Genomic DNA, 24749 nt, shown 5'->3' with positions numbered 1-24749 from the left:
CATTGAAGGTCCCCAAGAACACAGTGGCCTCCATCATTCTTAAATGGAAGACATTTGGAACCACCAAGACTCTTCTGGCCGCCAAACTGAGCAATCGGGGGAGTAGGGCCTTTGACAGGGAGGGGACCAAGAACACGATGGTCACTCTAACAGAGCTCCAGAGGTCCTCTGTGGAGATGGGAGAACCTCCCAGAAGGACAACTATTTCATGTCTTGAGGAAACCTGGCACCATCCCCACGGTGAAGCATGGTGGTGGCAGCATCATGCTGTGGGGGTGCTTTTCAACGGCAGGGACTGGGAGATTAGTCAGGATCGATGCAGAGATGAGCAAAGTACAGAGAGATCCTTGATGAAAATCTGCTCCAGAGTGCTCAGGACCTCAGACTGGGGCGAAGGTACACTTTCCAACAAGACAACGACCCTAAGCACACAAGCCAAGACAACGCAGGAGTGGATTCGGGACAAGTCTCTGAATGTCCTTGAGTAGCCCAGCCAGAACCCGGACTTGAACCCAATCAAACATATTTGGAGAGACCTGAAAATACCTGTGCAGCAACGCTCCCCATCCAACCGGACAGAGCTTGAGAAGATCTACAGAGAGGAATGGGAGGAACACCCCGAATACAGGTGTGGCAAGCTTGTAGTGTCATACCCAAGTAGTCTTGAGGCTGTAATTGCTGCCAAAGGTGCTTCAACAAAGTATTGAGTAAAGGGTCTGAATACTTATGTAAATGTAATATTAAAAAAAAAAAAATGTTTTTCTCAAAACCTGTTTTTACTTTGTCATTGTGGGGTAATGTGTGTAGATTGATGAGCACAAAACACTTTTTTGTAATACATTTTAAAATAAGGCTGTAACCTAACAAAATGTGGAAAAAGTCAAGGGGTCTGAATACTTTTTGAAAGCACTGTATGTGTATGTATGCGTGTCCTTTGGACGGTTTGGGTTAAAAGCCTTGTGTGCAGTTTACCAATAAAGTGATCTTATCTCTTAATGTGTGAATAATATAAACTCTGATTCATACTATCCTGAATACACAGGATAATCAATTGGCTATTGTCCACAATAAGCCCATTGTATATAGTTAATTGTATAGTAGGGTAGGGCCATTGAATGGACTTATTGAAACGATGTGTTAAAGGTCCTGCCTTGTAACAATTACATCATGGCTTTGTGACTGAACACCCAGGTATAACTGCTTTGTCTTTTTCATTGTTGATGATGAGTTACAACATAATGCCTCCGTTGTGTAACACACTGTAAGAAGTCAACTTTATATGTTCCTCAAACAATATTGATTCAGTTTGTTTCTTATACGAATGCAGCTTGCGCATCTCCTCCAGTACTCTTTAATCCTTAAATCAATATTTGCACGGCACCTTGTTTCCTTGTTCGAATGAAAAATAACTTTTTTTCCCACATGTGCGCTGAGGGCATGTACCAGCAGTCTTACGTCAGTAAGGGGCCAATTAAACCTTCTTTTTTTTTTCAACCGCCAGGTTACCATGGGGGCCAGAATAACATGTTGCACATCAATGTCAACACACGTTGTGCTGAGTGAATGGGAAAAAAAGCAGAATGTTAGAGAGGAAGAGTGGAGCAGAGAAGAGAAGATACATAAGTTTACATACATTTAGGTTGGAGTTATTAAAACTCGTTTTTTTAACCACTCCACAAATGTCTTATTACAAACTATAGTTTTGGCAAGTCGGTAAGGACATCTACTTTGTGCATGACACAAGTCATTTTTCCAACAATTGTTTACAGACAGAATATTTCACTTATAATTCACTGTATCACAATTTCAGTGGGTCAGAAGTTTACATACACTAAGTTGACTGTGCCTTTAAACAGCTTGGAAAATTCCAGAAAAGGATGTCTTTAGAAGCTTGGATATAGCATGGCTTTAGAATCTTCTGATAAGCTAATTGACATAATTTGAGTCAATTGGAGGTGTACCTGTGGATGTATTTCAAGGCCTACCTTCAAACTCAGTGCCTCTTTGCTTGACATCATGGGAAAATCAAAAGAAATCAGCCAAGACCTCAGAAATAAATTGTGGACCTCCACAAGTCTGGTTCATCCTTGGGAGCAATTTCCAAATGCCTGAAGGTACCACGTTCATCTGTACAGTCAATAGTACGCAAGTATAAACACCATGGGACCACGCAGCCGTCATACCGCTCAGGAAGACACGTTCTGTCTCCTAGAGATGTACTGTACGTACTTTGGTGCAAAAAGTGCAAATTGATCCCAAAACAACAGGAAGATGAATGTGAAGATGCTGGAGGAAACAGGTACAAAAGTATCTACATCAACAGTAAAGCGAGTCTTATATCGAGTCCGCTCAAGCAAGGAAGAAGCCATTGCTCCAAAACCGCCATAAAAACGCCAGACTACGGTTTGCAACTGCACATGGGGACAAAGATCATACTTTTTGGAGAAATGTCCACTGCCTGATGAAACAAAAATATAACTGTTTGAACATAATGACCATCGTTATGTTTGGAGGAAAAAGGGGGAGGCTTGCAAGCCAAAGAACACCATCCCAACCATGAAGCATGGGGTGGCAGCATCATGTTTTGGGGGTGCTTTGCTGCAGGAGGAACTGGTGCACTTCACAAAATAGATGACATCATGAGGGAGGAAAATTATGTGGATATATTGAAGCAACATCTCAAGACATCAGTCAGGAAGTTAAAGCTTGGTCGCAAATGGGTCTCCGGGACCCCAAGCATACTTCCAAAGTTGTGGAGAAATGGCTTAAGGACAACAATGTCAAGGTATTGGAGTGACCATCACAAAGCCCTGACCTCAATCCCATAGAATATGAAAAAGTGTGTGCGAGCAAGGAGGCCTACAAACCTGACTCAGTTACACCAGGTCTGTCAGGAGGAATGGGTCAAAATCCACCCCAACTTATTGTGGGAAGCTTGTGGAAGGCTACCCGAAATGTTTGACAAAAGTTTATTAAACAATTTAAAGGCAATGCTACCAAATACTAATTGAGTGTATGTAAACTTCTGACCCACTGGGAATGTGAAATAAATCATTAACTAACCTAAGCTTACTTGATCGTGTGCTAATGCAGAACACTCAGACAACAGTAAGACTGCAGCACCCACCAAACCAAGGGTACTCTTACAGGAAATATTGCAAGGTGTGCAACGGCTTTGAGTCAGGTCACTGGAAGAAAAACTGTCCGAAGTCTGGGCCTAGATACAATGAGGAGCACACACGAGCAACCAATGGAGCGGAGCCGTTAAACTAGAGGGCCCGCATTTAGAGGGGGGATATGTGGGTAAAGAGAAACAAACCCTTGAGTGTGATGAAGATTTACAATGACGATATGTGAACGCATGTAGTGCAGCACCAGAAGGGGTTCGGGGCGCAGAATATACATAGAGTAACGTCATTTGATGAACTGTTTTATGCCCCAGTCACTGTAAATAACCAGTTCCAATTGAAAGGGATGCTTGACACCGGCTCCATGGCCTGTACCTTAAGCGAAGCAGCAGAACAAAGAATGCTTGCGGAAAATAGTAGTCTAGAGAAGAAGCTACTATCAGAGCCAGTCATTCTCGTTCGCTCTCACTGCAGGTCAGAAGAGAAAGGGGAAGGTGAAGCCTGAGAATCAAGCTGGCAGATTCAGAAAGAACCTACTGACTGGACCTACTAATGACTGGACTATTCTTCACTTAACAGCCTTAAGGAGAAGTTGTTAAACTGTGCTGTTCTTGGTCATCCGTGTTTCACAAGGTCATTGATCCTGTCAATTGATGCCTCCCTGGACGGGTTGGGCGATGTACTGTCTCAAATACCTGCTGGTGAAGATAGAGCACGTCGCATCGCTTTTGCCAGTAAAACATTGAGTGGCTCACAAAATAGATATCCTGCCCACAGACTTGAGTTTTTGGCTTTGAAATGGAGTGTGTGTGAAAAGTTTAGCCACTGGCTCAAGGGACATTAATTTACAGTTTGGACTGATAATAATCCCCTCACATACATAATGACAAAACCAAAACTTGATGCCTGCGAGCAACGATGGGTAGCAAATTGGCGCCCTACTCATTCGATCTGAAGCACATAGCAGGTACAAAGAACATTGTGGCTGATTCCTTCAGTAGGGACCCATTTGCCAAGTTATTTAGTCACAGGTTGATCAGTGAGAACTATGTCAGTCTGCTTGCTGAAGCCGATGCTATAGGAGAAGATGGGATTCAAGATGTGTTTCGCTTGAAGGTCCAGTCACATAGTGAAAAAACAAGCAGAGAATCTCTGGAAATCAGACAGCTGTCCTTAAACCTGTGGCTCTGCAGTAGTGAAAGCGATCTGTGAAGTCTATGATCAGTGGGATGTAGCAACCGAAGCTCAAGCAGTACAGTTAGTGCAGTCTGTGCAACAACTCATATCTCCAGGTCATGACTCCCTTCCTGCGATCTCTTTTGAGGAGCTTCAATGGAGTCAAGAACTTGATCCTACGATTTCTAAGGCTATCCTGTTTGTCAACCGCAAAATACATCCTTCAAGACGAGAGAAGGATGGATTTGATTCACAACCCTTGCACTCATCAAGCAGTGGGAAAGGCTCAGGATCCAAGATGGAGTGATTTACTGGGTGACAAAGGATCCCCTGAGCAAACAAAAGAGACATCAGTATGTGCTGCCCAAAAATATGAAGGAGAAAGCATTGAGTGGTGTGCATGACCTTGCTGGCCACCAAGGGCAAGCTAGAACTCTTCATTTAGCAAGGCAGCATTTCTTCTGGCCCAAGATGGAGCATGATGTGAAGGAGTATGTAAGTGCTGTCGGAGATGCATCCTGGCTAAGTCTCCTGAGCCGTCTGCATCAGAACCTTTGCGCCTATGGAGTTAGTATGTCTCGACTTTTGGAGTGCTGAGGACAGCAAGCAATGCTCTGACAGATCACTTCACCAAGTTAGCTCACGCCTTTCCATGCTCAAATCAAACGGCAAAGCAGGTTGCCAGAAAGATATGGGACAACGTATTTTGTGTTTATGGATTTGCTGAGCGGATCCACACGGATCAAGGGGCCAATTTTGAGAGTGAGCTAATCACAGAACTTCTCAAGCTGTCTGGTGTCCCCAAATCACACACAACTGCGTACCATCCCATGGGGAACAGGGGAACGGAAAGGTTCAATCGAACTCTGGGAATTATGCTTTGCTCACTCCCTCTAAAAGCTAAAGAGAAATGGCAGCAGCAGATACAAACTCTAACATTTGCCTACAATGCTACTGTACATGAAACCACTGGCTATGCTCCATTCCAGCTCATGTTTGGTCATGTTCCGAGACTCCCTGTTGATGTAATGTTCAAGCAAGTTTAGAGGGATCCTGTGGTTGTTGACTATAGTAGCTACAGTGCCTTGCGAAAGTATTCGGCCCCCTTGAACTTTGCGACCTTTTGCCACATTTCAGGCTTCAAACAAAAATATATAAAACTGCATTTTTTTGTGAAGAATCAACAACAAGTGGGACACAATCATGAAGTGGAACGACATTTATTGGATATTTCAAACTTTTTTAACAAATCAAAAACTGAAAAATTGGGCGTGCAAAATTATTCAGCCCCCTTAAGTTAATACTTTGTACCGCCACCTTTTGCTGCGATTACAGCTGTAAGTCGCTTGGGGTATGTCTCTATCAGTTTTGCACATCGAGAGACTGAAATTTTTCCCATTCCTCCTTGCAAAACAGCTCGAGCTCAGTGAGGTTGGATGGAGAGCATTTGTGAACAGCAGTTTTCAGTTCTTTCCACAGATTCTCGATTGGATTCAGGTCTGGACTTTGACTTGGCCATTCTAACACCTGGATATGTTAATTTTTGAACCATTCCATTGTAGATTTTGCTTTATGTTTTGGATCATTGTCTTGTTGGAAGACAAATCTCCGTCCCAGTCTCAGGTCTTTTGCAGACTCCATCAGGTTTTCTTCCAGAATGGTCCTGTATTTGGCTCCATCCATCTTCCCATCAATTGTAACCATCTTTCCTGTCCCTGCTGAAGAAAAGCAGGCCCAAACCATGATGCTGCCACCACCATGTTTGACAGTGGGGACGGTATGTTCAGGGTGATGAGCTGTGTTGCTTTTACGCCAAACATAACGTTTTGCATTGTTGCCAAAAAGTTCAATTTTGGTTTCATCTGACCAGAGCACCTTCTTCCACATGTTTGGTGTGTCTCCCAGGTGGCTTGTGGCAAACTTTAAACAACCCTTTTTATGGATATCTTTAAGAAATGGCTTTCTTCTTGCCACTCTTCCATAAAGGTCAGATTTGTGCAATATACAACTGATTGTTGTCCTATGGACAGAGTCTCCCACCTCAGCTGTAGATCTCTGCAGTTCATCCAGAGTGATCATGGGCCTCTTGGCTGCATCTCTGATCAGTCTTCTCCTTGTATGAGCTGAAAGTTTAGAGGGACGGCCAGGTCTTGGTAGATTTGCAGTGGTCTGATGCTCCTTGGGATGTTTAAAGCTTGGGAAATCTTTTTGTAACCAAATCCGGCTTTAAACTTCTTCACAACAGTATCTCGGACCTGCCTGGTGTGTTCCTTGTTCTTCATGATGCTCTCTGCGCTTTTAACGGACCTCTGGATTGTATTTATCATCATTAGTCATTTAGGTCAACATTGGATCATTCAGAGATCCTCACTAAACTTCTGGAGAGAGTTTGCTGCACTGAAAGTAAAGGGGCTGAATAATTTTGCACGCCCAATTTTTCAGTTTTTGATTTGTTAAAAAAGTTTGAAATATCCAATAAATGTCATTCCACTTCATGATTGTGTCCCACTTGTTGTTGATTCTTCACAAAAAAATGCAGTTTTATATCTTTATGTTTGAAGCCTGAAATGTGGCAAAAGGTCGCAAAGTTCAAGGGGGCCGAATACTTTTGCAAGGCACTGTATGTCAAAACACTGATGTCCCATCTCCATGAAGCAGTGAGCATCGCTCAATGGCATACAGTTAAAGAACAACAGAAACAGGCCAAACATTATGACAGAAAATTCAGAGGCACTCACTTGAACAAAGGAGACAGAGTGCTTCTCACTAACAAAGGAGAAAGGGGAAAAATAAAACTTGCCAACAAGTAGGAAGCTAAGGTGTACACGGTCATTGGAAGAAACCTACATACACACATATACAGTGGGGAGAACAAGTATTTGATACACTGCCGATTTTGCAGGTTTTCTTTATCATAGGTACACTTCAACTTTGCACACACTGCAGCAGAGATTTTGGCCCACAAACCTGCAAAATCAGCAGTGTATCAAATACTTGTTCTCCCCACTGTATAAGCTGGTGGATGATAAAGGAAACACCAAGATTGTACATCGGAACCTTCTTCTAGACATCAGCTTTCTGCCGGTAGAAACGCCTAAGGATGATTCAAATCAGATTGTCACGACTTCCGCCGAAGTTGGCTCCCCTGCCTGTTCGGGCGGTGCTCGGTGGTGGTCGTCACCGTCCTACTAGCCGCTACCGATCCCTTTTTCGTTTGTCTGTTGGTTTTGTCTTATTAGTTTCACCTGTGTGTATTTTAGTTTAATTAGCTTCCCTATATGTAGTAGGTTGTCCCGCCCTTGTTTTGTGCGGGATTGTTTTTTGTTACTCTGTTGGATGTGGTTTTCATGTGTGTATTCTCTGGACTGTTTGGTCCTGTGTTTGGGCTGGTCTGTTCTATGCGCCCTGTATGTTGGCGTGATCGTTTTTTGGCCGGAGAATAAATCACGATTGTAACGGTTTTCTTCGTGAGAAGGAGAGTCGGACCAAAATGCAGCGTGTCGATTGCGATTCATGTTTAATGAAAAAAACACACTAAACACAAACACTACAAAAACAATAAACGTAACGAAAACCTAAACAGCCTATCTGGTGAAAACACATAGACAGGAACAATCACCCACAAACACACAGTGAAACCCAGGCTACCTAAATATGGTTCCCAATCAGAGACAATGACGAACACCTGCCTCTGACTGAGAACCATATCAGGCTGAACATAGAAATAGACAAACAAGACATGAAACATAGAATGCCCACTCAGATCACACCCTGACCAATCAAAACATAGAAAATACAAAGTAAACTATGGTCAGGGCGTGACAGTACCCCCCCCCCAAGGTGCGGACTCCGGCCGCAAAACCTGAACCTATAGGGGAGGGTCTGGGTGGGCATCTGTCCGCGGTGGCGGCTCTGGCGCTGGACGTGGACCCCACTCCATGACAGTTTTAATCCTCCTCCTAAACGTCCCTAAATAGGTTACCCACCACAATGATAACATGGGACAGAGGGACAGCTCGGGACAGAGGTAACTCGGGACAGATGGGTAGCTCAGCCCTGAGAGGAAGCTCAGCACTGAGAAGAAGCTCAGCACTGAGAAGAAGCTCAGGCAGGTGGTTAGATCCGGCAGATCCTGGCTGGCTGGCGGTTCTGGAAGATCCTGGCTGACTGGCGGATCTGGGAGAATCTGGACGACTGGCAGATCTGGGAGAATCTGGCCGACTGGCAGATCTGGAAGAGTCTGGTCGACTGGCAGATCTGGAAGAGTCTGGTCGACTGGCAGATCTGGAAGAGTCTGGTCGACTGGCAGATCTGGAAGAGTCTGGTCGACTGGCAGATCTGGAAGAGTCTGGTCGACTGGCAGATCTGGAAGAGTCTGGTCGACTGGCAGATCTGGAAGAGTCTGGTCGACTGGCAGATCTGGAAGAGTCTGGTCGACTGGCAGATCTGGAAGAGTCTGGTCGACTGGCAGATCTGGAAGAGTCTGGTCGACTGGCAGATCTGGAAGAGTCTGGTCGACTGGCAGATCTGGAAGAGTCTGGTCGACTGGCAGATCTGGAAGAGTCTGGACGACAGGCAGATCTGGAAGAGTCTGGACGACTGGCAGATCTGGAAGAGTCTGGACGACTGGCAGATCTGGAAGAGTCTGGACGACTGGCAGATCTGGAAGAGACTGGTCGACACAGACTGGCTGCTCTGGCTGCTCCATGCTGACTGACAGCTCTGGCTGCTCCATGCTGGCAGACTGCTCTGGCTGCTCCATGATGACTGGTAGCTCTGGCTGCTCCATGCTGACTGGCTGCTCCATGCTGACTGGCAGCTCTGGCTGCTCCATGCTGACTGGCTGCTCTGGCTGCTCCATGCTGACTGGCTGCTCCATGCTGACTGGCTGCTCCATGCTGACTGGCGGCCCTGGCTGCTCCATGCTGACTGGCGGCCCCTTGCAGACTGGCAGCTTTGGCGGCATCCTGCAGACTGGCAGCTCTGGCGGCTCCTTGCAGACTGGCAGCTCCATGCAGACTGGCAGCTCTATGCAGACTGGCAGCTCCTTGCAGACTGGCAGCTCCTTGCTAACTGGCAGCTCTAAGCTAACTGGCAGCTCTATGCTAACTGGCAGCTCTATGCTAACTGGCAGCTCTATGCTAACTGGCAGCTCTATGCTAACTGGCAGTTCTGAACAGACGGGAGACTCCGGCAGCGCTGTAGAGAAGGCAGGCTCTAACAGCGCTAAACAGGCAGGAGACTCCGACAGCGCTGAAGAGAAGGGAGGCTCTGGCAGCGCTGGACAGGCGAGGCGCACTGTAGGCCTGATGCGTGGTGCTGGCACTGGTGGTACTGGGCCGAGGACACGCACAGGAAGCCTGGTGCGGGGAGCTGCTACCGGAGGGCTGGGGTGTGGAGGTGGTACTGGAAAAACCGGACCGTGCAGGCGCACTGGAGCTCTTGAGCACCGAGCCTGCCCAACCTTACCTGGTTGAATGCTCACGGTCGCCCTGCCAGTGCGGCGAGGTGGAATAGCCCGCACTGGACTATGCAGGCGAACCGGAGAAACCGAGCGCAAGGCTGGTGCCATGTAAACCGGCCCAAGGAGACGCACTGGGGACCAGCTGCGTAGAGCCGGCTTCATGGCATTAGGCTCGACGCTCAATCTAGCCCGGCAGACACGCGGAGCTGGAATATACCGCACCGGGCTATGCACCCGCACTGGAGACACCGTGCGCACCACTGCATAACACGGTGCCTGTCCGGTCTCTCTAGCCCCCCGGTAAGCACAGGGAGTCTGCCCAGGTCTCCTACCTGGCGTAGCCATACTCCCTGTTAGCCCCCCCCCAAGAAATTTTTGGGGCTGCCTCTCAGGCTTCCATCCGCTACGTCGTGCTGCCTCCTCATATCTGCGCCTCTCAGCTTTCGCCGCCTCCAGTTCCTCCTTGGGGCGGCGATATTCTCCAGGCTGAGCCCAGGGTCCTTTACCGTCCAGTTCTTCCTCCCATGTCCATTTCTCCAGGTGGTGCAGCCTCTCCCACTGCAGCTGCTCCTGCTGCTTCTTCTCCTGCTGCACCTTTGGGCGGCTACACTCCCCTGGTTTAGCCCAGGGTCCTCTCCCGTCGAGGATTTCCTCCCATGTCCAGAAGTCCTTATTGCGCGTCTCCTCGCGCTGCTCCTGCCTGTTGACACGCTGCTTGGTCCGTTGGTGGTGGGTGATTCTGTAACGGTTTTCTTCGTGAGAAGGAGAGTCGGACCAAAATGCAGCGTGTCGATTGCGATTCATGTTTAATGAAAAAAACACACTAAACACAAACACTACAAAAACAATAAACGTAACGAAAACCTAAACAGCCTATCTGGTGAAAACACATAGACAGGAACAATCTGTTATGGTGAGTGAATGAGGACCCAAAAGCGAACTAACTTAAACAGAGCTTCTTTAATAACAAAACATAAGTAGGCTCAGATAGACCGGCAGATTCCGACAGGACAGGACAAGGTTACAGCAAACATGACGATAGTCTGGCTCAGGCATGAAACACAAACAAACAAGAATCCGACAAGGACAGGAGCAGAAACAGAGGGAGATATAGGGACCTAATCAGAGGGAAAAAGGGAACAGGTGGGGAACGGGGTGAATGGGTAGTTAGGAGGAGACAGGGAACAGCTGGGGGAAAGAAGGGGAGAAAAGGTAACCTGACACGACCAGCAGAGGGAGACAGGGTGAAGGGAAAGGACAGAGACAAGACAACATGACAGTACCCCCCCACTCACCGAGCGCCTCCTGGCGCACTCGAGGAGGAAACCTGGCGGCAACGGAGGAAATCCTCGATCAGCGCACGGTCCAGCACGTCCCGAGAGGGAACCCAACTCCTCTCCTCAGGACCGTACCCCTCCCAATCGACAAGGTACTGGTGACCACGGCCCCGAGGACGCATGTCCAAAATCCTGCGGACCCTGTAGATGGGTGCGCCCTCGACAAGGATGGGGGGGGGGGGGGGAAGACGAGCGGGGGCGCGAAGAACGGGCTTAATGCAGGAGACGTGGAAGACCGGGTGGACGCGACGAAGGTATCGCGGAAGAAGAAGTCGAACTGCGACAGGATTAATGACCCGAGAAATACGGAACGGACCAATGAACCGCGGGGTCAACTTGCGAGAAGCCGTCTTAAGGGGAAGGTTCTGAGTGGAGAGCCAAACTCTCTGACCGCGACAATATCTAGGACTCTTAGTTCTACGCTTATTAGCAGCCCTCACAGTCTGCGTCCTATAACGGCAAAGTGCAGACCTGACCCTCTTCCAGGTGCGCTCGCAACGTTGGACAAAAGCCTGAGCGGAGGGGACGCTGGACTCGGCGAACTGAGATGAGAACAGCGGAGGCTGGTACCCGAGGCTACTCTGAAAAGGAGATAGCCCGGTCGCAGACGAAGGAAGCGAGTTGTGGGCGTATTCTGCCCAGGGGAGCTGTTCTGACCAAGACGCAGGGTTGCGAAAAGAAAGACTGCGTAAGATGCGACCAATAGTCTGATTGGCCCGTTCTGCTTGACCGTTAGACTGGGGGTGAAAGCCGGAAGAGAGACTGACGGAAGCCCCAATCAAACGGCAAAACTCCCTCCAAAATTGAGACGTGAATTGCGGACCTCTGTCCGAAACGACGTCTGACGGAAGGCCATGAATTCTGAAAACATTCTCGATGATGATTTGTGCCGTCTCTTTAGCAGAAGGAAGCTTAGCAAGGGGAATGAAATGGGCCGCCTTAGAGAACCTATCGACAACCGTAAGAATAACAGTCTTCCCCGCTGACGAAGGCAGTCCGGTGACAAAATCTAAGGCGATGTGAGACCACGGTCGAGAGGGAATAGGAAGCGGCCTGAGACGGCCGGCAGGAGGAGAGTTACCGGACTTAGTCTGCGCGCAGACCGAACAAGCAGCCACGAAACGACGCGTGTCATGCTCCCGGGTGGGCCACCAAAAACGCTGGCGAATGGAAGCAAGCGTACCCCGAACGCCAGGGTGGCCGGCTAACTTGGCAGAGTGAGCCCACTGAAGAACGGCCAGACGAGTAGGAACGGGAACGAAAAGAAGGTTCCTAGGACAAGCGCGCGGCGACGGAGTGTGAGTGAGCGCTTGTTTTACCTGCCTCTCAATTCCCCAGACAGTCAACCCGACAACACGCCCCTCAGGGAGAATCCCCTCGGGGTCAGTGGAGGCTACTGAAGAACTGAAGAGACGAGACAAAGCATCAGGCTTGGTGTTCTTAGAGCCCGGACGATAAGAAATCACGAACTCGAAACGAGCGAAAAACAGCGCCCAACGCGCCTGACGCGCATTAAGTCGTTTGGCAGAACGGATGTACTCAAGGTTCCTATGGTCAGTCCAAACGACAAAAGGAACGGTCGCCCCCTCCAACCACTGTCGCCATTCGCCTAGGGCTAACCGGATGGCGAGCAGTTCGCGGTTACCCACATCATAGTTACGTTCCGACGGCGACAGGCGATGAGAAAAATACGCGCATGGGTGGACCTTGTCGTCAGAGAGGGAGCGCTGAGAAAGAATGGCTCCCACGCCCACCTCTGACGCGTCAACCTCGACAACGAACTGTCTAGAGACGTCAGGTGTAACAAGGATAGGAGCGGATGTAAAACGATTCTTGAGGAGATCAAAAGCTCCCTGGGCGGAAACGGACCACTTAAAGCACGTCTTGACAGAAGTAAGGGCTGTGAGAGGAGCGGCCACCTGACCGAAATTACGGATGAAACGACGATAGAAGTTTGCGAAGCCGAGAAAGCGCTGCAGCTCGACGCGTGACTTAGGGACGGGCCAATCAATGACAGCTTGGACTTTAGCGGGATCCATCTTAATGCCTTCAGCGGAAATAACAGAACCGAGAAATGTGACGGAGGAGGCATGAAAAGTGCACTTCTCAGCCTTCACAAAAAGACAATTCTCTAAAAGGCGCTGGAGGACACGTCGAACGTGCTGAACATGAATCTGGAGTGACGGTGAAAAAATCAGGATATCGTCAAGGTAAACGAAAACAAAGATGTTCAGCATGTCTCTCAGGACATCATTGACTAATGCCTGAAAGACAGCTGGAGCGTTAGCGAGGCCGAAAGGAAGAACCCGGTATTCAAAGTGCCCTAACGGAGTGTTAAACGCCGTCTTCCACTCGTCCCCCTCCCTGATGCGCACGAGATGGTAAGCGTTACGAAGGTCCAACTTAGTGAAAAACCTGGCTCCCTGCAGGATCTCGAAGGCTGAAGACATAAGAGGAAGCGGATAACGATTCTTAACTGTTATGTCATTCAGCCCTCGATAATCTATGCAGGGGCGCAGAGACCCGTCCTTCTTCTTGACAAAAAAAAACCCCGCTCCGGCGGGAGAGGAGGAGGGGACTATGGTACCGGCGTCAAGAGCTACAGACAAATAATCCTCGAGAGCCTTACGTTCGGGAGCCGACAGAGAGTATAGTCTACCCCGGGGGGGAGTGGTTCCCGGAAGGAGATCAATACTACAATCATACGACCGGTGTGGAGGAAGAGAGGTGGCCCTGGACCGACTGAACACCGTGCGCAGATCGTGATATTCCTCCGGCACCCCTGTCAAATCACCAGGCTCCTCCTGTGAAGAAGAGACAGAGGAAACAGGAGGGATAGCAGACATTAAACATTTCACATGACAAGAGACGTTCCAGGAGAGGATAGAATTACTAGACCAATTAATGGAAGGATTATGACAAACTAGCCAGGGATGGCCCAAAACAACAGGTGTAAAAGGTGAACGAAAAATCAAAAAAGAAATGGTTTCGCTATGATTACCAGAAACAGTGAGGGTTAAAGGTAGCGTCTCACGCTGAATCCTGGGGAGAGGACTACCATCCAGGGCGAACAAGGCCGTGGACTCCCTTAACTGTCTGAGAGGAATGTCATGTTCCCGAGCCCAGGTCTCGTCCATAAAACAGCCCTCCGCCCCAGAGTCTATTAAGGCACTGCAGGAAGCTGACGAACCGGTCCAGCGTAGATGGACCGACAAGGTAGTGCAGGATCTTGAAGGAGAGACAGGAGTAGTAGCGCTCACCAGTAGCCCTCCGCTTACTGATGAGCTCTGGCTTTTACTGGACATGAAGTGACAAAATGACCAGCAGAACCGCAATAGAGACAGAGGCGGTTGGTGATTCTCCGTTCCCTCTCCTTAGTCGAGATGCGGATACCTCCCAGCTGCATAGGCTCAGCTCCCGAGCCGGCAGAGGAAGATGGTAGTGATGCGGAGAGGGGGGCAACGGAGAACGCGAGCTCCTTTCCACGAGCTCGGTGACGCAGATCAACCCGTCGCTCAATGCGAATAGCGAGTTCAATCAGGGAATCCACGCTGGAAGGGACCTCCCGGGAGAGAATCTCATCCTTTACCTCTGCGCGGAGACCCTCCAGAAAACGAGCGAGCAAAGCCGGCTCGTTCCAGCCACTGGAGGCAGCAAGAGTGCGAAACTCAATAGAGTAGTCTGTTATGGATCGATTACCTTGACATAGGGAAGACAGGGCCCTGGAAGCCTCCTCCCCAAAAACAGATCGATCAAAAACCCGTATCATCTCCTCCTTAAAGTCCTGATACTGGTTAGTACACTCAGCCCTTGCCTCCCAGATTGCCGTGCCCCACTCACGAGCCCGTCCAATAAGGAGAGATATGACGTAGGCGACACGAGCAGTGCTCCTGGAGTAAGTGTTGGGCTGGAGAGAAAACACAATATCACACTGGGTGAGGAACGAGCGGCATTCAGTGGGCTCCCCAGAGTAACACGGCGGGTTATTGATTCTGGGCTCCGGAGATTCGAAAGCCCTGGAAGTGGCCGGTGGATCGAGGCGGAGATGGTGAACCTGTTCTGTGAGGTTGGAGACTTGGGTGGCCAGGGTCTCAACGGCATGTCGAGCAGCAGACACTTCCTGCTCGTGTCTGCCTAGCATCGCTCCCTGGATCCCGACGGCTGAGTGGAGAGGATCCGAAGTCGCTGGGTCCATTCTTGGTCGGATTCTTCTGTTATGGTGAGTGAATGAGGACCCAAAAGCGAACTAACTTAAACAGAGCTTCTTTAATAACAAAACATAAGTAGGCTCAGATAGACCGGCAGATTCCGACAGGACAGGACAAGGTTACAGCAAACATGACGATAGTCTGGCTCAGGCATGAAACACAAACAAACAAGAATCCGACAAGGACAGGAGCAGAAACAGAGGGAGATATAGGGACCTAATCAGAGGGAAAAAGGGAACAGGTGGGGAACGGGGTGAATGGGTAGTTAGGAGGAGACAGGGAACAGCTGGGGGAAAGAAGGGGAGAAAAGGTAACCTGACACGACCAGCAGAGGGAGACAGGGTGAAGGGAAAGGACAGAGACAAGACAACATGACACAATCACCCACAAACACACAGTGAAACCCAGGCTACCTAAATATGGTTCCCAATCAGAGACAATGACGAACACCTGCCTCTGACTGAGAACCATATCAGGCTGAACATAGAAATAGACAAACAAGACATGAAACATAGAATGCCCACTCAGATCACACCCTGACCAATCAAAACATAGAAAATACAAAGTAAACTATGGTCAGGGCGTGACAACGATATACTGAACCCTGCTCTCTGTGCCTGATTTCAACCCACCACTCCTAGTATCCCGTGACAGAATCCCGCACCACCAAAGCCGACGCGCTGTCCCGCCTCTATGATACCGAGGAGCGGTCCGTTGAGCCAGCTCCCATCATTCCACCTTCATGTCTTGTGGCACCGGTGGTATGGGAGGTGGACGCGGAAATAGAGAGGGCCTCACGGTTAGAGCCGGCTCCCCCTAACGGTCCAGCGGGGACTCAGTACGTGCCGAGGGGTGTCCGGGATAAGCTGATCCGGTGGGCTCATACTCTCCCCTCCTCAGGTCATCCTGGCATCGAGAGGACAGTGCGGAGTCTTAGAGGGAGATACTGGTGGCCCACGCTGGCTAAAGACGTGAGATTTTATGTTTCCAGCACCGCAGTGAGGCCCCCGTGTTTGCACCGGGGGACTAGGTCTGGCTCTCGACCCGAAACCTGCCCCTCCGCCTGCCCTGTCGGAAGCTGGGGCCGCAGTGTGTGGGGCCGTTCAAAGTCCTGAGGAGAATAAACGAGGTGTGTTACAGGTTACAACTTCCTAGGTATTACCGTATTAACCCCTCGTTTCATGTGTCTCTCCTCAGGCCGGTGGTGGCTGGTCCCCTGCAAGAAGGTGAGGTGCCTGAGGTCCCTCCGCCCCCTCTGGACATCGAGGGGTCCCCGGCGTACACGGTTCGTAGCATTCTGGATTCGAGACGCCGGGTGGGGGGCCTACAGTACCTCGTGGACTGGGAGGGGTACGGTCCGGAGGAGAGATGCTGGGTTCCGGTGGGGGACATTTTGGACCCTTCTCTCCTGAGAGATTTCCACGTCCTCCACCCGGATCGCCCGGCGCCTCGTCCTGCGGGACGTCCTCGAGGCCGGTGGCGGCGCGCTGCGGGAGCTCTCTAGCAAACTTCAGACGGGCCTGGACATGTACTAGCTTAAGCAGGGGGACACGTCTGGCACTGCAGGATTTGAGTCCCTGGCGGCGTAGTGTGTTACTGATGGTAGGCTTTGTTACTTTGGTCCCAGCTCTCTGCAGGTCATTCACTAGGTTCTTGTGATCATTTTGACCCCACGGGGTGAGATCTTGTGTGGAGCCCCAGATCGAGGGAGATTATCAGTGGTCTTGTATGTCTTCCATTTCCTAATAATTGCTCCCACAGTTGATTTCTTCAAATCAAGCTGCTTACCTATTGCAGATTCAGTCTTCCCAGCCTGGTGCAGGTCTACAATTTTGTTTCTGGTGTCCTTTGACAGCTCTTTGGTCTTGGCCATAGTGGAGTTCGGAGTGTGACTGTTTGATGTTGTGGACAGGTGTCTTTTATACTGATAACAAGTTCAAACAGTTGCCATTAATACAGGTAACGAGTGGAGGACAGAGGAGCCTCTTAAAGAAGAAGTTACAGGTCTGTGAGAGCCAGAAATCTTGCTTGTTTGTAGGTGACCAAATACTTATTTTCCACCATAATTTGCTAATTAATTCATTAAAATCCTACAATGTGATTTTCTGGATTTTTTTTCTCATTTTGTCTGTCATAGTTGAAGTGTACCTATGATGAAAATTACAGGCCTCTCTCATCTTTTTAAGTGGGAGAACTTGCACAATTGGTGGCTGACTAAATACTTTTTTGCCCCACTGTATATTAATGTGAATGTGGATAATGTTCGTATGCAACTTTGCAAGGCTAGCTCAACTATCATTAGCTTTGTGGCGGGAGAGGGTCTCTTTCAGGTGCAGATATCGTGAGTTTTTTTTATTATTTTCTCATGGGTTTTCTGCACTTTTGTCTTTTGTCTTTTATCAGTCGAATATACTTGTATGGAGTCCAGACTGCAGCAGTAACTTTTGCCTCGTATTTGTATTCCTTCCGTGCAGGTATGTTGTGAAATGTGACGATTTTGTATTTCATGTTTAAAGTGCCTAGTTAGCTGTCGTACATTTTGTTACTTGCCCGGGCATGTCAAAATTGGCGTTGTTGCTCCATTAGTATGCTTCAGGTATAATGGTAAGAAATATTTTGCACTTATTAGCAAATGATTAGTGTATTGGTGTACAACATTTATAAAATGTGATGTCTTTTGAAAATATGAACATGTACATTTTGTACAATGTATTTTTTGTTGATACGCTTACTACTGAGTTTGCTCAGAGCGCAATGAGGAGAGGCAAACATACTTGTATGGAGTCCAGACTGCAGCAGTAACTTTTGCCTTGTATTTGAATCCATTCCATGCAGCCATTAAAAGAGACAACCTGCTGAATTGTGTCCAGAGCCTCGTCTTCTACCTACACCTTCCCAGAACACAAGGTAGAAAGGTGCCGGTACAGAACCGGTTACATGTATACCGTGTTCTATGCTTTTCAATGCTACTTTTTACGGATTTAACTAGCTACAGAAGCAGATGCAAACATGTCTTTCTACAAATTAGAAGAGCTTGAACTGCTCTTACTACTCAGGAGGAGAAATCAAAAAACAAGGGAGAAAATGAAATGTTCGTCCACTGAACACTACGAGAGGGTAGTGTGACCATATCCAGGTAAGAGATGCTAAATGCATGTGACTATACTGTGCATATGGTGTGAAAATTATAATAATTCTATGTCTCACATAAAAGTGATCTAGCATCCCAGTAAGAGGATAAGGGCCTATGTCCAAAGCCTATGTCCAAAGTTCCTGTTCAATACTAATAGAAACACTCATTTTATTCAAAGGTTTTTCTGGCCTTGATGTGCACAACAACCTCAAGGACTACTTCCTCACACCACCTGTTCCAGTGTCTTTCCATTATGCTGCTATCACAGGTGGCACCCTGCAGTACATGTTCATGTTGGTGTGGTTTGGAAAATATGTTCTCTACCTCTGGGTGATGGACTGTTTATATGTCATGTTGTGAGCTTGACACTTGGTTTTGCTGTTTGGATTTTGCTGTTTTTCTTATTCACACTTAACATATCACAGTAAAGGGTAAAGTGCCAATGTCAGTATGCATTGGTGGGGATATTTAAGACCAACCGAAAGCTAGTTTTAGCGGTAACGTGGTTGGTTATGGTATGGATTTTGACAACGGAAGCACAGCCAACTTTTTTATTCTAATTTAGTTTAATTTGATTAAAAACCAAGCATAGCCTCCCCCTCCTTTCAATAAAGGCATTTTTTTTGTCCTGCCCAATGCATTCGCCAAGTAGTCAAGACTATCAATAAAGGGTTTGGCTTGTGAGACCGCTTTTAAATGCATTTTAATCACCAAAGCTTTAATCAAAGATCAAGTTTGGCAGCAGCAAAGCAATGAGCGAACATCCCCTTTTTATCTATGTGGGCCCTCCATACTTAACTGGCAGACCGCGGACCTATTGAATTTTTTTCAACCCCTAGTATCATATAAATACACATACAGTAAGACATGGAAGAATGCATAAAATTGCAGGAAATGAGAGTAAAACAGCAACAACAAACAAACTCTGCCCCATGCAAAATGTGCAGAATTGCGGGAAATGAGCTTAAATGCTCATCGCTCAATAACTGGCAGATCTTCCTACATTTCTTTTGTTAAAGTGTTTTCACATTTGTTTTGTTTTTAAAGCAACTTTGAGATTCAACCTGTAATGAAAGACACTGTATACAATACTATCTACTATTATGATTTTGGAAGTGAGTAAAAACTCCTCCATATAGTAGATATGCCCATCATGAGAGAGATGAGATAACCCGGTGACACTCCTATTTAGAAACATTTAAGTTATTTTCCTGTAACAATTGCTTGTTTTCTATTTCCTTTGTTAAAATTTAGGCTAACCTTACCCTACTATAACAAAAGCTGGTTCAACAGCAATGCGTCTGGTGTCTTTCTTATCCTGGCCATGCATTAGCCAAGTAACCTATACGTAAAAATGTTCTAAATTGTACTCATAAAGCTTTTGCTGACGTGCTTTTGCATGATTCACAATTCACATGGGCCTACCTGCAGTGCATGCTCCATCCGGCTTGTATCATTCCCATTTCCAAAGGGCACCTCTTGTCTGGTTACCAAAGATGAGCTCCTCCAAACATATTTGAATTATTCAGTCCTCTAATGCAGTATCAACGGTAGGCCTTCTTGAGAACGTACCTCACATATGCAATGCAATTTACCGGAGCATATTTTTTTTATTTGAGGAGAAGTGCGATGAGTAAAAAGACCTATAGTCATTTAAGCTAATTACAACATTGTAAACATATTGAGCAAACACTGGATGTTTTGTTTTTACTGTTGCTATCACTCATTACTGTGGCCTATGATATTTAATAAACTGTAGCATCAATCCACAATGAACTAGGACAGAATAGTCCATGCCCCCAGCCAAATTGTACTCGATGGCAATGCAAAGACCGTCAATAACCTACAGAACATGAGACAAATGCATGCAATATGAAGCCATATGGAACACCTTGATTGACCAGTGAGTGGCCAAGCCCTCTTCACAACTCCATTTTTCTTTGCTATCAAATTCTGTGATATCTCCCTCCAGCTGTTATCTTGTTATCTTGTCCGGAATACAACGACATCAAGGATAGAAGAGGTTGTGGTATCATCTCACCTCCTCGTACAGATGCTCCTCGAGGCTGGACAGAGATATAATTGTGCATAGCAAATGTTGAAATGAAAGCACAAGAAAAGGACACTTGGAAGTAGAATAGTAAGTAGCAGCAAAGCAATTTTTAGAAATTTGCGTCATCTTCTAATGTTAAATAATACACATTGGCTGCTAAGTCAATTATATTATATGACTGTTTCCTCTTGTTTAAGTGTATTGTGATTGTAATAATGTTTGCTTTTGATGATAATTATTAGGTGAAGATCTTTAGCTACAATGGTATCTTCCACCTAGCATAGCTTTTTTTTACTATGCAGTGCAAGCTAGCTTGACTTGCTACCAAGTTGAGGAAAAAGTAACATATACTGAACAAAAATATAAATGCAGCATGTAAAGTGTTGGTCTCATGTTTCATGAGCTGAAATAAAAGATCCAAGACATTTTCCATATGGACAAATAGCACATTTCTCTGAAATTCTGTGCACAAATTTGTATGCATCCCTGTTAGTGAGCATTTCTCCTTTGCCAAGATAATCCATCCACCTGACAGGTGTGGCACATCAAGAAGCTGATTAAACAGCATGATCATTACTTAGGTGCACCTTGTGCTGGGGACAATAAAAGGCCAATCTAAAATGTACAGTTTTGTCACACAACACAATGCCACCGACGTGTCAAGTTTTGAGGGCACATGCAATTGGCATGCTGACTGCAGGAATGTCCATCAGAGCTGTTTCCAGAGAACTGAATGTGCATATGTCCAACTGGTCTCACAACCGCAGACCACGTGTAACCACGCCTTCTTCACCTGCGGGGGGAGAGCACACACCCGGACAGCTGATGAAACTGTGGAGTATTTCTGTCTGTCCTAAAGTCCTTTTGTGGGGGAAAATAAATGCAATTCTGGTTGGTTGGGCTCTCCAGTGGCTGAGCCTGGCTGTAAGGGGTGCGTACTGGTGGCAGAGAAGTCAGACGCAGGAGAGCAAAAACTGTGTTTCCAACGGCGCAGTTTAATAATAAAAACCCACCGCAAACCAGAACAATCAATAAATGGGTGCAGAACCCGATGCACACCAGACATAACGCCGAACATCGTCCGAACAAGGAGAGGGACAGACTTCTGAGGAAGTCGTGACACTGGCTCTCCACTGGGTAGGCCTGGCTCTCCACTGGGTAGGCCTGGCTCTCCACTGGGTAGGGCTGGCTCTCCACTGGGTAGGGCTGGCTCTCCACTGGGTAGGCCTGGCTCTCCACTGGGTAGGCCTGGCTCTCCACTGGGTAGGCTTGGCTCTCCACTGGGTAGGCCTGGCTCTCCACTGGGTAGGGCTGGCTCTCCACTGGGTAGGGCTGGCTCTCCACTGGGTAGGCCTGGCTCTCCACTGGATAGGCCTGGCTCTCCACTGGGTAGGGCTGGCTCTCCACTGGGTAGGCCTGGCTCTCCACCGGGTAGGCCTGGCTCTCCACTGGGTAGGCCTTTCCACTGGGTAGGCCTGGCTCTCCACTGGGTAGGGCTGGCTCTCCACTGGGTAGGCCTGGCTCTCCACTGGGTAGGCCTGGCTCTCCACTGGGTAGGCCTGGATCTCCACTGGGTAGGCCTGGCTCTCCACTGGGTTGACCTGGCTCCCAAGTGGGTGGGCCAATGCCTTCCCAAGCCCACACATGGCCACGCCCAGTCATGTGAAAACCATAGATTAGGGCCTTATTTCAATTGACTGATTCCTTTATATGAACTGGAACTGAGTACAATTTTCAGTATATTTATCATGTCTTGAATGAAAAGTTAATATTTTGCAGTCTCCCAAAAGAAATGTGATTTCTGACGAGACAGGCTCTCCTCTATCTTGCATTACAAACACTACACTCTGTTCAGTAGCTGGGCAAGACTCTGTGAAGATGAAGTACAGCGGAATGAAATATGTCACGATGTAAACGGGGCAGTACAAGGAGCCATTGGAGCGTTGCAATGCTATTTTTTTGTGACAAAAAACGACATTGCAACACTGTGGTATGCTCTGTAACTTCTGTCTCAGTAGTGTGTGGATTTACTTTAAGCCTGTGTGAGTGTTTGTTTGTGCATATGTGTGTGCGTTTGTGTACGTGTGTATGTGCTCATGCGTGTTTGTGTGTGTGTGTGTTTGTTTGTGTTTGTGTGTGTGTGTGTGTGTGTGTGTGTGTGTGTGTGTGTGTGTGTGTGTGTGTGTGTGTGTGTGTGTGTGTGTGTGTGTACATCTTTACAGGCCTCAGTACTTGCGTGTGTGTGTGTGTATGTCTATGAGTGTGTCTGTGATGCTGGAGCTCAGTAGCTCCCCGTGTGGAATTACATGGGCCATTGTGTCCCAACAACACTCCCAACCACAGATGGTGTGTTGCTGTTTCCACAGCCAAGTACCAGGCTGTATTATGGGACCTGACTCTAGTGTAGTTTCCACAACCAGGTAGGCTTCTCACTCTATTGCAACAGTCAAAGAACTTGATGTCTGGAAGATACTGTAGCTGGCTCTATTGTAGTTTCTACAGCCAACTCCCTGGCTCCATTGTAGTTTCCACAACCAACTCCTTAGCTCTATTGTAGTTTCCACAGCAAACTCCCTGGCTCCATTGTAGTTTCCAAAGGCAAATCCCTAGCTCTATTGTAGTTTCCACAGCCACCTCCCTGGCTCTATTGTAGTTTCCACAGCCAACTCCCTGGCTCTATTGTAGTTTCCACAGCCAACTCTTTGGCTCTACAGTGCCTTGCGAAAGTATTCGGCCCCCTTGAACTTTGCGACCTTTTGCCACATTTCAGGTTTCAAACATAAACATATAAAACTGTATTTTTTTGTGAAGAATCAACAACAAGTGGGACACAATCATGAAGTGGAACGACATTTATTGGATATTTCAAACTTTTTTAACAAATCAAAATCTGAAAAATTGGGCGTGCAAAATTATTCAGCCCCCTTAAGTTAATACTTTGTAGCGCCACCTTTTGCTGCGATTACAGCTGTAAGTCGCTTGGGGTATGTCTCTATCAGTTTTGCACATCGAGAGACTGAAATTTTTTCCCATTCCTCCTTGCAAAACAGCTCGAGCTCAGTGAGGTTGGATGGAGAGCATTTGTGAACAGCAGTTTTCAGTTCTTTCCACAGATTCTCGATTGGATTCAGGTCTGGACTTTGACTTGGCCATTCTAACACCTGGATATGTTTATTTTTGAACCATTCCATTGTAGATTTTGCTTTATGTTTTGGATCATTGTCTTGTTGGAAGACAAATCTCCGTCCCAGTCTCAGGTCTTTTGCAGACTCCATCAGGTTTTCTTCCAGAATGGTCCTGTATTTGGCTCCACCCATCTTCCCATCAATTTTAACCATCTTCCCTGTCCCTGTTGAAGAAAAGCAGGCCCAAACCATGATGCTGCCACCACCATGTTTGACAGTGGGGATGGTGTGGTCAGCTGTGTTGCTTTTACGCCAAACATAACGTTTTGCATTGTTGCCAAAAAGTTCAATTTTGGTTTCATCTGACCAGAGCACCTTCTTCCACATGTTTGGTGAGTCTCCCAGGTGGCTTGTGGCAAATTTTAAACAACACTTTTTATGGATATCTTTAAGAAATGGCTTTCTTCTTGCCACTCTTCCATAAAGGCCAGATTTGTGCAATATACGACTGATTGTTGTCCTATGGACAGAGTCTCCCACCTCAGCTGTAGATCTCTGCAGTTCATCCAGAGTGATCATGGGCCTCTTGGCTGCATCTCTGATCAGTCTTCTCCTTGTATGAGCTGAAAGTTTAGAGGGACGGCCAGGTCTTGGTAGATTTGCAGTGGTCTGATACTCCTTCCATTTCAATATCATCGCTTGCACAGTGCTCCTTGGGATGTTGAAAGCTTGGGAAATCTTTTTGTATCCAAATCTGGCTTTAAACTTCTTCACAACAGTATCTCGGACCTGCCTGGTGTGTTCCTTGTTCTTCATGATGCTCTCTGCGCTTTTAACGGATCTCTGAGACTATCACAGTGCAGGTGCATTTATACGGAGACTTGATTACACACAGGTGGATTGTATTTATCATCATTAGTCATTTAGGTCAACATTGGATCATTCAGAGATCCTCACTGAACTTCTGGAGAGAGTTTGCTGCACTGAAAGTAAAGGGGCTGAATAATTTTGCACGCCCAATTTTTCAGTTTTTGATTTGTTCAAAAAGTTTGAAATATCCAATAAATGTCGTTCTACTTCATGATTGTGTCCCACTTGTTGTTGATTCTTCACAAAAAAAATACA

General features: G+C 47.3%; 1 long non-coding RNA gene across 1 annotated transcript; it reads left to right on the top strand.

Annotated features, from left to right (window-relative positions):
• Nucleotides 1-18148: 18148 nt before the first annotated feature.
• On the top strand, nucleotides 18149-19086 carry LOC149978069 (uncharacterized). Its single transcript, XR_016486713.1, has 2 exons — nucleotides 18149-18449; nucleotides 18625-19086. It is a non-coding gene; the product is annotated as an uncharacterized LOC149978069 (long non-coding RNA).
• The last annotated feature ends 5663 nt before the right edge of the window (nucleotides 19087-24749 follow it).

This window comes from Oncorhynchus mykiss, chromosome 15 (genome assembly GCF_057628025.1).
Source record: "Oncorhynchus mykiss isolate SJ-2025 chromosome 15, ASM5762802v1, whole genome shotgun sequence".
In the NCBI taxonomy this organism is placed as follows: Eukaryota; Metazoa; Chordata; class Actinopteri; order Salmoniformes; family Salmonidae; genus Oncorhynchus; species Oncorhynchus mykiss.
Note: the sequence above shows the minus strand (reverse complement) of the source record. Positions and strands in the feature narration are given on the sequence as shown.